This window comes from Quercus robur, chromosome 7 (assembly GCF_932294415.1).
Source record: "Quercus robur chromosome 7, dhQueRobu3.1, whole genome shotgun sequence".
In the NCBI taxonomy this organism is placed as follows: Eukaryota; Viridiplantae; Streptophyta; class Magnoliopsida; order Fagales; family Fagaceae; genus Quercus; species Quercus robur.
Window position 1 is genome coordinate 2,184,850 of NC_065540.1, and position 12,695 is coordinate 2,197,544.

At 37.2% G+C, this 12,695-nt stretch overlaps 1 non-coding gene across 1 annotated transcript; it reads right to left on the reverse strand.

Annotated features, from left to right (window-relative positions):
* Positions 1 to 1,211: 1,211 nt before the first annotated feature.
* TRNAR-UCG (transfer RNA arginine (anticodon UCG)) lies at positions 1,212 to 1,285 on the reverse strand. The gene has a single exon. It is a non-coding gene; the product is annotated as a tRNA-Arg (tRNA).
* Between the last annotated feature and the right edge of the window lie 11,410 nt (positions 1,286 to 12,695).

The window sequence follows — 12,695 nt, forward strand, 5'->3', positions numbered from 1 at the left end:
TCCATAAGGAATAATATTATTTAAGGGAAAACAAGACTTTTCCGATGGATGTGTCCTTTTCCACCAATCAATTTATTACCAAGGAGTTTAGAAATTTGGTTAAGTTGGTGATGGACAGATGACTATGTCTACATAAACTTCACAAAATTGTTGATGCAACAGGTAAAATTGGGCTTCCAAATTGACAAAAGAAAGTGGTAATAGGGGACCTCCTTGTTCCGTATTAGCATAAGGTGCTTCTATTTTGATTAATATTGTCTAAGGACAAAAAATTTCATTAAAAAGGTCAAATCACACTTGTTTCTATATCGAATAGGATTGTTAACGAGCCAAGCTGAGACAAATATTAACACGAGAGATAGAATCTGAACCAAGATTTTTCATGAGACGAGTCTACTGTGTTGTATACAGCTTTGTGCATTTACAACCCTAACATAAGAGAATTAAAAGAAGCCTTTTTTTATGGATGTGAGTTTTTCTTTGACTTCATACCTTTTTTATTAAAAGAAAATGCCATTAGATTTCAAATATCCATAAGGAATAATATTATTTAAGGGGAAACAAGACTTTTCTGATGGATGTGTCCTTTTCCACCGATCGATTTATTACCAAGGAATTTTAAATTTTGGTTAAGTTAGTGATGGACAGGTGACTATATCTATGTAAACTTCACAAAATTGTTGATGCAGTAGGTAAAATTGGGCTTCCAAATTGACAAAAGAAATTGGTAATAGGGGACCTCCTTGTTCCGTTATTAGCATAAGGTGATTCTATTTTGATTAATATTGTCTAAGGACAAAGTATTTCTTTAAAAAGGCCTCACACTTGTTTCTATATCGAATAGGATTGTTAACGAGCCAAGCCAAGACAAATATTAACACAAGAGACAGAATTTGAACCAAGATTTTTCATGAAACGAGTCTGCTATGTCATATAGAGCTTTGTGCATTTACAACCCTAACATAAGAGAATCCAAAGAAGTCTTTTTTATGGATGTGAGTTTTCATTCAAGTAATATATTGATTTTGGGCTAGAGCCTAGAGGGATTTACTAAACTTTAGCTGACTTGTGGAGGACCAGGACACCAAGACTTGAGCACTGGCCCATATCAAAATAGAGACATCAGGCATGGCCTCTCCAAAGAATTGAAAACGAAATGTCAAAAAATGAAAAATTGAAGACACGGTTTAGGTAACTCCTTAGGCACGGATCGACCACAGTGGGAGTCGAACCCACGACCTTTTGATCCGAAGTCAAACGCGCTAATCCACTGCGCTATGCGGTCGTTTGTGAACGAGTAATGCTTGTTATATATAAATCTCAATTGCAGTGACAAGGAATTCTTGCGCTTAATTTTTACATGTCTACCAATAATAATTTTGTATATTTGATTTCTTTTTTAAACATCGGGATTGCATTAAAGGTTCAAGACAAACCATTTTAGTACATACCATTAAAATTAGAGTTTAGAATATCTCAAGTGTCAACACACAACTATCATTCAATTATTCAAATGTATATATCAAATATAAAAGGCTGTACCAACCTTGCATATTTGATATGTACGTTTGTTTTTACACGTTGTCAAAAGAATGATATATATATATATATATATAATTTGGTAATTTAATAGTAGGAAGGGAGGAGATATCAACTTTGATTCTTCTAATAAAGAACAACAGACCATATTACAGAGATAAAAAAAAAATTCTAAACAAATATTATCAAATGAGCAAAATACATTTGAAGTCTAGGCTTTCCAAAGTCCCATTTAATTTTTCTTTTACAAATATTTTTTGTTAGGAGGTTGGCAAAAATTGGAATTAACTTAACTGTAATTTATTTTTTTAGATAACTTAAATTCACTTTATTTTCATAGTGAATTTATCTACAGTTTTGAAGGCCTTATTTTTTTAAAGTATAATGATACTTTTATCTAACTTATTTTTTAAGTAAACTATTTAAGATAAGTATGAATTATTTTATTTTTTAAATTCATGGAAAATTAATGGCAAAAAAAATTTCTCTACAACTTTTATTTTGCTTGCAACCATTTTGACCTTTCGTATTCCGACAATTAGATTTTCTTTTATGAATTTTGCAGTTCAAATTTGTGATCTCTTTTAACATCATAACCTTTTTAACAATTGCTAAATCGTCACCAATAATTATATTTCTTTGAATTTCTAGTGGTGGCAAATGATTTTTTTGCTGGGAAAATGTTTGGTTCCAAACTGGTTTAGAATTATCTTTTTTCAATCCTTTATATGGTGATTGAAGAGACCACTCACGTATAATTTTAATCACATTAATTTTTTATAAGTCATATGACTTATTTAAATAATACACATGAATAATTTTATAAATCACCACGTAATAGGTTGAAAAAGATAGCTCCAAACCAATTTGGAGCAAAATTTTGTTTTTTTCATGTCTCCTAAAAATGTCAATTTCATCAAGTCTAGCCCCTCTGTGATTGTAAAATTATTCAATCCTACAATAGTAGTTCTTATTCTCAAATGAGTGTGGATCCAACCATGAGTCCCACATAAGAGCATACACTTGTTGTGAAAGGAGAGAGAGCTCTTACTTTAGAACTGAACAATTTCTCCCATGTGAGGTCACTTTCATGCCATGTGCAAGGTTGAAATTCTCTCAAGCATCTATGCAATGCTAGTCTATTCCTCTCCCCTTGATTGACCTTTACCTACCCTCAGATATTTTGTTATAGAGTTCATCTAACTTGTGCACAAATCAATTCGTATAACGACCCAAATAAGCCGTGGTGAGTCGAACTCAATTCTCTCAATACTTAATTTAGGCTCTTTTCAATGACCTAAGATTCTGTATTGGCTTTAGACTAGGAAACTGTCCCAAAAAAATCCCACAACAATATACCTCAAATTTAACTAATAAAAATACAATTAACCTTTATAAATGAATAAAATAATTTAAAATAAATATTTCTATACACTCATCAATTACCAATACCATATAAAGGGCAAAAAAACGAATTCTTGCTATTTGATATTAAAAAAAGAAAAAGAAAAAAGATATGATTGTCTTTTCCACCTTGTCCACCTCCATGATATCACAATCCTTTTGAACTAGACATTGGTCCCAATCTCTACTTCCATTCCAGCTACCCAAATGTGGCACATAACTATTGGACGTCTTGTCGCCATTAGAAATGAGCAACTTCAACGTAGGACGAGTTGCTGTGAGCTTTTAATGGCAATTGACTTGCCGATAGCTCCTTTGATTGTCGTGGAACTCGAACTTCTGCTATGAATTAAAATGTTGAATTTGCAAATTTAAAGCTGTAAAAGGTCTCTGTCTTTCAGCCTTTTTCATTAGGACCACCAAAAGGAAATAACAAGTTATACATTAATTTGGTCGGTGCTGAAGGTTCATTGTCTTGAATTACTTGTACAAGCTTCTTAAATTTGATTAAATTTAAATCACCATCAGTTTTGAAATATGCGTCACAGAAATCAATACATGTACAGACCAATTTTGATTTTACGTGTACGAATTCATGACAGGTTTGCATCCTTATGAAAATCATGAAGGTCCTCGGAATTCAGAAAGCGAAATTGCATGAGTAGAAAATGTTACATCCATAGTTTCGCTTTCATACATAAATGGTTGAGCTATATAGTTCATAGATTTATTTGTTAGGTATATAAAGCCATACATTGGATATTAATGGGAAGAGTGAAAGATTAATATAATATGGTTGAGGTCATACTCTTAGGCTTTGATTTTTTTAGTTAAATGTGTTTCTAGTTAACTCAACTAGTAAAGTCTATGATGATTGTATAAGAGATCTAGGGTTCAATCCCTTCCTACACCAAAAACTGATTGGTGTCTTGGTCGATGATAAAAAGCTATCATCAGAAGTGGACGCTATAGGTTAAAACTCGCTCTCTCTCTCAAAAAAAAAAAAAAAAAAAAACCTATTCAAGGAGTCTCTCCAAGTTATTCTCTCCAAAAGTGGAAAGGTAATCAAGATTTCTTTTGTAGTTGGAGTGAGGATGAGATACATGTACTTAGAACCCTTTCACAAATGGAATGATGTGCGGCAAAAGTGGCAAGGTTATCAAAAATCAAAATCCCTTTTGTAGTTGGAGTGGGGATCGACTAGGTACGTATATGTGTATGTATACTTGGAGCTTTTTCGCAGATGGAGTGAACATGATATATCGCACAAGATAAGCCCATAAAACCTATACAAACGATTTTGGAAAAAATAAATGTTCAACAAAGGAGTATTGTCAATAGTGCTAGACAATAGTTAGGTGCAAGGTTTCCATGGAGCAAGTAGGCCTTGTTCATATCCCACATAGAGGTCTTGAAGCCCACTAAGAGGCAGAGACTCACATGTAAGAAGGATATTGTTGACTATAAACGTGTGAGTAAAATCTCACATTGGATACTAATGGGAAAATTGAGTGATTAAAATAACATAGTTGAGTTCATATCCAATGGACTTAAACCTTTTGAGTTAAGTGTGTTTTTATATATTATATTAACTACTCAAGAAGTCTTTTTAAGGTGTTCTATTTATAAAACTTTTTGTTGCTAATTACTTATTTGCTGAAAGTTTATTAAAGTATCAATTAAATCTAGAAAAATAAAATAAAACTTTTAAAAATTATAAATATGCAAATAAACTAAAAGCATAAAAGTAAAAGTAGTTGATGTCAAAAGAGGTACTAATAGATCACGGATGATAAATGCCGTTGCAACTTGCATGCATGTTATAATAGTTAGTAATATAATTACTATTTGAATTTCGTAAAGTCGCTGTGAATCTCTCTTTCTTTACGCTATGAGTAAAATCTCACATTGGATACTAATGAAAAAATTGAGTGATTAAAATAACATAGTTGAGTTCATATCCAATGGACTTAAACCTTTTGGGTTAAGTGTGTCTCTATATATTATATTAACTACTCAATAAATCTCTTTAAGGTGTTCTATTTATAAAACTTTTTGTTGCAAATTACTTATTTACTGAAAGTTTAATAAAGTATAATTAAATCTAGAAAAATAAAATAAAACTTTTAAAAATTATAAATATGCAAATAAACTAAAAGCATAAAAGTAAAAGTAGTTGGTGTCAAAAGAGGCACTAATCGATCACGGTTGATAAATGCCATTGCAACTTGCATGCATGTTATAATAGTTAGTAATATAATTACTATTTGAATTTTGAAAAGTCGTTCTGAATCTCTCTTTCTTTACGCTATGAGTAAAATTTCACGTTAGATACTAATAAAAAAATTGAGCGATTAAAATAATATAGTTTAGTTCATATCCAATGGACTTAAGCTTTTTGGATTAAATGTGTTTCTATATATTATATTAACTACTCAAAAAGTTTTTTTAAGGTATTCTATTTATAAAACTTTTTGTTGCGAATTACTTATTTGCTGAAAGTTTATAAAAGTATCAATTAAATCTAGAAAAATAAAATAAAGCTTTTAAAAATTATAAATATGCAAATAAACTAAAAGCATAAAAGTAAAAGTAGTTGATGTCAAAAGAGGCACTAATCGATCACGGATGATAAATGCCATTGCAACTTTCATGCATATTATAATAGTTAGTAATAATTACTATTTGAATTTCGAAAAGTCGCTGTGAATCTCTCCTTCTTCACGCTGTCCAGTTATTCTATACTTCCGTATGAAGTTATGATCCAAATTCAGCTATATGTCGTTGGCAATGTATACCTTTTTTTCTTTTCTCTTTTTCTGTGGTGTTTAAGCCCTGAAGAGTGAATTAGGACCTTTCAAATTTCAATAGACTGACCTACCTAATTAAGAAATAATAAAACTCCCACTTTTTTTTTTTTTTTTTCCTTTCTTTTGATGAATTTCAGCCACTACCACAATTTCTTTTTTCCTGGTTTTTGATTAATAGTGAACAATAAAGCCCTAGCACGTTTTCGAATGAACTTGGCTTTATTCATGACTGGATTATTATGTAGATATGTTTAAACAAAAACTTAGGCAACTTTCTTTTGCCAATTGGTTATTCGGTTGACAATTTAACTAACCTCATATATTTTTTGTTCTGGCCTTGAAAATGACAGTTTTGCTTCACATGCATATTGTTTGGTAATGTGTTGCTATCCTTTGAGAAAGAAAATAACTTTTGAAGAATTGTGAGTCCGTGACTCTTGTCGACATCAACTCGATACAATTTGAGGTCTAAGACCATACCTTTAAGTTAGGTATTTTTTATATTTAAATATGTATAAAATGATATTTATTTAACTAGCTATATTATAATTTTTTTTAATATGCAAGGTTATATATTAATTAAAATTTTGTGTTTAGATTATAAATTTCAAATTATCAATGTGGGTCACGAACAATCTCTGCCTCACGTGTGAGTTTTTGTGTCATATATACCTAACCATCTCTGTCTCACATGTGAGTCACGAACAAGTCTTACTAATTTCCCTTTTCCTTATGAGTTTTTTTTTTCACTAACACACATGTGTGAGTCTTTGTCTCATATATACCCAACAATCTTTGCCTCACATGTGAGTCTTTATCTCTTTGTGGGCCATGAACAAGTCCTATTAATTTCCCTTTGCCTTCTGAGTTTTTTCCTTCACTAATGCATAATCCATGGGCTTCTTATACGCCATTCATAAGAATCCCGTGTCAACGTAGCTAGCACGCTCATCCATGGGAATCCGATCCACACTTCCATTTTCTCGTGCTACACCGTGATATAGCACTATTGACAATACTAATTTGTTGGGTCTTTTTCCAAGATTGTTTGGGTGAGCCTTTTAGGCTTGCTTTGTCTTTGCTCCAACTTAGAAATTTACGTTGAGCTCCTCACCACCTTGCCACACCACTTGTTAGGGAGTTAAGTCAATTAACACATTGGAGGAGATTCCAATTGAAATGTTAACATAACATCTAAAGACACCACTTAATCCAAAAGATTAAATTTATGAGTTTGGGCTCTTAAATTAACCACTTCTTCTTGTCATTTTTATTCAATCTGAGATTTACTCACACGTGTATTTCCAACAATATGAGATATAATATATATATATATATATATATATATATATATATAAAATAAATCATGTTAAAAGATATGCTTTAAGTGGCCAACGTATCAAATTGTAAAATAAATAAATAAATAAATAAAAGCTTCTAAAAAAATCTAATAGACTTTATATTAAGAACAAATTTTTTTTGGGGGCGAATGGACTGAAAGTAATGTTATCATTATGGGATTGAACATCAATGTTGTTGTGGGGCCCGATAGTTTATGGGTCAGGCCCATTTGTTCGTGGGGAGCCCGCAAGCCCAAGCTGAAGAAAGTCGCGGCCCAAGCTCCAAAGTATAAGGCCAAGGATGGCCCAGATATTCCGCCGAGGACGGCTTAGTCCTCGGCAAGCCTAAAGCTCCCTTGACAAAAGGGGTAAAAGAGAGCTATAAGAACAAATCCATAAGAAGATCTAAAATATCTCAGGACAGTTGTCCTTAATACCCTTCATTGATAAGACTTTACACCTAACAGAACCTGATTTTTAGGCTTTATTAACAATCCCCAACAATTCTGAGATTAGATTGACGGGACAAGTATCAGTCCTGGAAAAATTGACCCTACACGTGGACGAGGGACAACAAACGTAGGCTAGTATAAAAGGAAAGGTAAACTAATTAGGTGGGGATCCATCTCACTTCCTGCGGAAAAAGCTCCAGGGATGAGAATGACCGGATAATATATGTAAACCACCACGAAAAAGTCACCGCCGGATAACCGGAGAAAAACATTAGTGCTCCTCGGACCTGATCTGAGAAGCCCAATCCCACAAGTTATAAAACTGTGGGGCTTGGATATCCAGGCCGAAGCCTTTTCTTATCTGAGTTCCTTAAAATCCGGTTTGGACCAACGCCCTGTGACCAAACGCTAGCCTTTTAAGCCCACTCTCTACAAATTTTATTGTGAGGGATCCTTCACGTGCGAGCCCAACGATTACGTTGGGTCGTTTGAGAATCGTGTCCCTACAATTGGCGTCGTCTGTGGGAAGGCTTGCGCGTTGGCACGGGTGGTGCATGAGTCAGCTCTCTAGCAAGCAGAGATTCGCGAGTTTTTTCCCATCTCCGGCGACGTGCAGTTGTTACCCTGACATAAGCTTCTGCTAGGGGCTACGCCTTGCACTGCTAACGGCGCGGGCAGCTCTAGGGGCTTCCGGCCTCAAGCCAACTCTCCCCTCCCTGGCCTAGGGGTTAACCTTCGAAAAATAAATAAGTATAGAGAAAAAATTACTTAAAAAAGAAATCTTACAAGTTTTGGACAGAACCAAGGCCTTGTATGGTCCTCGGACCCAAGCCTATGGGGAAACCAAGTACAAAAAAGAAATCTTACAAGTTTTGGACAGAACCAAGGCCTTGCATGGTCCTCGGACCCAAGCCTATGGGGAAACCAAGTACAAAAAAGAAGTCTTACAAGTTTTGGACAGAACCAAGGCCTTGCATGGTCCTCGGACCCAAGCCTATGGGGAAACCAAGTACAAAAAAGAAGTCTTACAAGTTTTGGACAGAACCAAGGCCTTGCATGGTCCTCGGACCCAAGCCTATGGGGAAACCAAGTACAAAAAAGAAGTCTTACAAGTTTTGGACAGAACCAAGGCCTTGCATGGTCCTCGGACCCAAGCCTATGGGGAAACCAAGTACACAAAATAAAAACCATAAGTTTTGGACGGAACCTAGGCCTTGTATGGTCCTCGGACTCGAGCCTATGGGGAAACCAAGTACACAAAAGCACCATCGGAGTTCCCTACTTCCCAGTCGATTGCTCGGATGGATTATTTAGAGATTATCAGCCTTGGACGGTATTCACGCGCTTATCACAGAATATTCAATTGTTATCCTGGTTAGTTTCCTAAGTTTGATTTACTATGAATTATCGATATAATGCCTGGTAGTATTGATAAATTGGAGTTAGTTAGATTATGTTTCAAGCTATTTTGCTCTAAATATTCTTGAAGAAACACACACATAGGGCACACCCATTCACAAAGTAGTGTTGTCAAAGGAACAGTATCCAAAACAAGTAAAGAAATTTCCATTTTTACTAAAACAAAGAAATAGTACAGCGTACAATGAAAAGCTGGAATCAGTTTGTGTTAAAGCTCACTACATAACCAAAAAGAAAGGAAGATACAAGAGAATAAAATAAAGCTGAGGAAGTAGATCAGAGGAGAGGTTGGCTACAGCTCCAAGACCTTGTTCTTCCTCAATGCTTTCACATGCCCACAACTCAAACAGCAAAAGAGACCCAACTTGAGCCTGACACCGCTGAAGGAAAGGTGCAGGGAGTTGGAAGTTGAGGGGCTTTCTCTAAATATTTGCCTGCCACAAGGCAAAGGCGCTGATGGCGGAGAATCTTTCTTCTGACACACCAAAATTCTGGCATGAACAGAACCTGCTTCGGATTTTGACTAAAAGAGGGAGAGACACCCTTTTCCCTCGGTCGAAATGGAGTATTCCCCTGAATTTATGCTTCCTGTGCCCATACCTTACTATTTTGAGTCTCATGAGGACACGACGCTTCTGTGACGGAGAGATTTCTTCCTTCCCAACCTTCGCCTCAAACATGTTATGTTAAGAGAGGATAGCACTGAATGTAGGAATTGTGATTTGGGAGGAAACTGAAGGAGCTGTGTGTATATAAAGCAACTCTTTCTCCCTCATATTTATTTGAAAAGACAAGGTGATGGCAGTCAACTCACGCAGCGTCCCAAGGAACGCTACAGACAAAATGGCTTTGGCCCAACTTCCAACGTCAACTGCAACCACAAGATTAAAGGAGCCTCGCAAAGGCGCACCTCAAACACTGGGACATCAGAAAGTGCCGCGTGGCCAAAGATTGCATAAATACCTCTTAATTCGTGGGCCTAGTGAATTCGCGGCCCAGGCCCGTTCTGCATAAGGGCCCAGGGACTATGGCCCACGCCGAGGAATAGCCGCTGCCGAGGGCAACCTCTGCTCGGCGCCTCGTGATATACCTGAAGAAAGGGAGAAATTGAATTCAATAAGTTTTGGACAGAACCAAGGCATTGCATGGTCCTCGGACTCAAGCCTATGGGGAAACCAAGTACTCTAATAAGTTTTGGACAGAACCAAGGCATTGCATGGTCCTCGGACTCAAGCCTATGGGGAAACCAAGTACTCTAATAAGTTTTGGACAGAACCAAGGCATTGCATGGTCCTCGGACTCAAGCCTATGGGGAAACCAAGTACTCTAATAAGTTTTGGACAGAACCAAGGCATTGCATGGTCCTCGGACTCAAGCCTATAGGGAAACCAAGTACTCTAAATAAGTTTTGGACAGAACCAAGGCATTGCATGGTCCTCGGACTCAAGCCTATGGGGAAACCAAGTACTCTAAATAAGTTTTGGACAGAGCCAAGACATTGCATGGTCCTCGAACTCAAGCCTATGGGGAAACCAAGTACTCTAAATAAGTTTTAGACAGAGCCAAGGCATTGCATGGTCCTCGGACTCAAGCCTATGGGGAAACCAAGTACTCGGACGGGAAAGTTCTCGGCTCAAATACCGTAAAATGTTAAGGCCAATATGTTAAGATGGCAAAATGACCCCCTATTCAATAGCCTAAGGAAACTGTTCGTTTTGCGGATGACATGTCCTCGGATAGTTATTCCTTACACCGTATCGAATACTCAGTCCTCATCTTGGCTAATTTTGAGGTAAGTGTCGTCCCTCCCTGGTCGGCATTGCTATGTCAAGTAATTCTGTTAAAGTTATGATGGAATCTTTTTATTAGCAAACATTTTAGCCTTAGTTGTCCTTGATTCATATGCTATACTATTGTGCCGAGCAGTGTTTGCAAATTTATTAAAACATATAAATAGAACATGCGAAGTAGAATAACAATAACTTTTATTAATATGAAAAATTATTACAACGTACAAAGAAGGGCTTAAACAAGCCTATACAAAAAATGAATTGCTAAAAGCAACAATAGCATCCGCAATACAGATCAGTAAACGGTCAGGTGTCTTTTAAACTCGCCTTCAAAGTCTCTCCAATCTCTGCCTCCGTACTGCTCATATCAGGAGAAGAACTTCCTTTAGAAAAAGATGAAGGAGAAGGAAGAAGAATTGGAACACATGGAAGCACTTCAGCAAGCTCTTGCCACCAAGGAGCGCAAAAGAAAAAGAAGATGGAGGACATGAGTAGGAAGGAGGAGAAGAAGAGGGAGAGGCAAAGGGAGGCGCCAGTGAACAAAGAGAGGAAGAAGCAGGGGCACTTAATCCCTGCCCCAGTCCTGACTCCTAACACGCTGGCGCCATGTTAGATATGCTCGTGAGAGAGCGAACGGTGGTGATAATGGCTGTTTTTGACTCAGTCACACCGAAAGTAAGATGTGACGAGTCCCTGCTTCGGATTTTGGCTAAAAGGAAGGGGAGACAAATCTTGAGTCTCCGCCATCCTTACCCTGACCGAGCCATCTCAAGCTTTATTAGGACATGGCGTTTCTGGGAAAGGAATGGTCTATTCATGGCTGACTGCTATGGTGAACGTATTAATGGATAGGGTATAACCAGAGAGAAGAAGTGAACTCTGGGAAAAGCCTGGTGATTCTGATATGAGAGAATCACCTTTTGTCTTCTCTCTTTATATAAGGGACGAAGAAAAGGGTGCATAACCCGTTCAGATCCCCAGGGAAACCTACAGATAAGAATGCGCCGTTTCGTTCTCCCACACCATCCATAACCGTCAGATCTAGGAGGCATCGTAAAGGGAGGATATTAAAGACGCGCCTTGAATACCCAAACGACATAAGGGCAACGTGCGCAAATTAAGGGGAACAGCTCGTGGACTGGTACATTCCTTGGGCATGTGAAGAGTTACCCGCGTCCTTCAAGGGCTGAAATGAATGAGCCACAATAAAGGCTCAGCATTACCAAAACCCACCTTTCCAACCAAGATGTTGGACAGCAGGGTTTTGAGGGGCTATTGTGGGGCCCGATAGTTTATGGGCCAGGCCCATTTGCTCGTGGGGAGCCCGCAAGCCCAAGCTGAAGAAAGTCGCGGCCCAAGCTCCAAAGTATAAGGCCGAGGATGGCCCAGATATTCCGCCGAGGACGGCTTAGTCCTCGGCAAGCCTAAAGCTCCCTTGACAAAAGGGGTAAAAGAGAGCTATAAGAACAAATCCATAAGAAGATCTAAAATATCTCAGGACAGTTGTCCTTAATACCCTTCATTGATAAGACTTTACACCTAACAGAACCTGATTTTTAGGCTTTATTAACAATCCCCAACAATTCTGAGATTAGATTGACGGGACAAGTATCAGTCCTGGAAAAATTGACCCTACACGTGGACGAGAGACAACAAACGTAGGCTAGTATAAAAGGAAAGGTAAACTAATTAGGTGGGGATCCATCTCACTTCCTGCGGAAAAAGCTCCAGGGATGAGAATGACCGGATAATATATGTAAACCACCACGAAAAAGTCACCGCCGGATAACCGGAGAAAAACATTAGTGCTCCTCGGACCTGATCTGAGAAGCCCAATCCCACAAGTTATAAAACTGTGGGGCTTGGATATCCAGGCCGAAGCCTTTTCTTATCTGAGTTCCTTAAAATCCGGTTTGAACGAACGCCCTGTGACCAAACGCT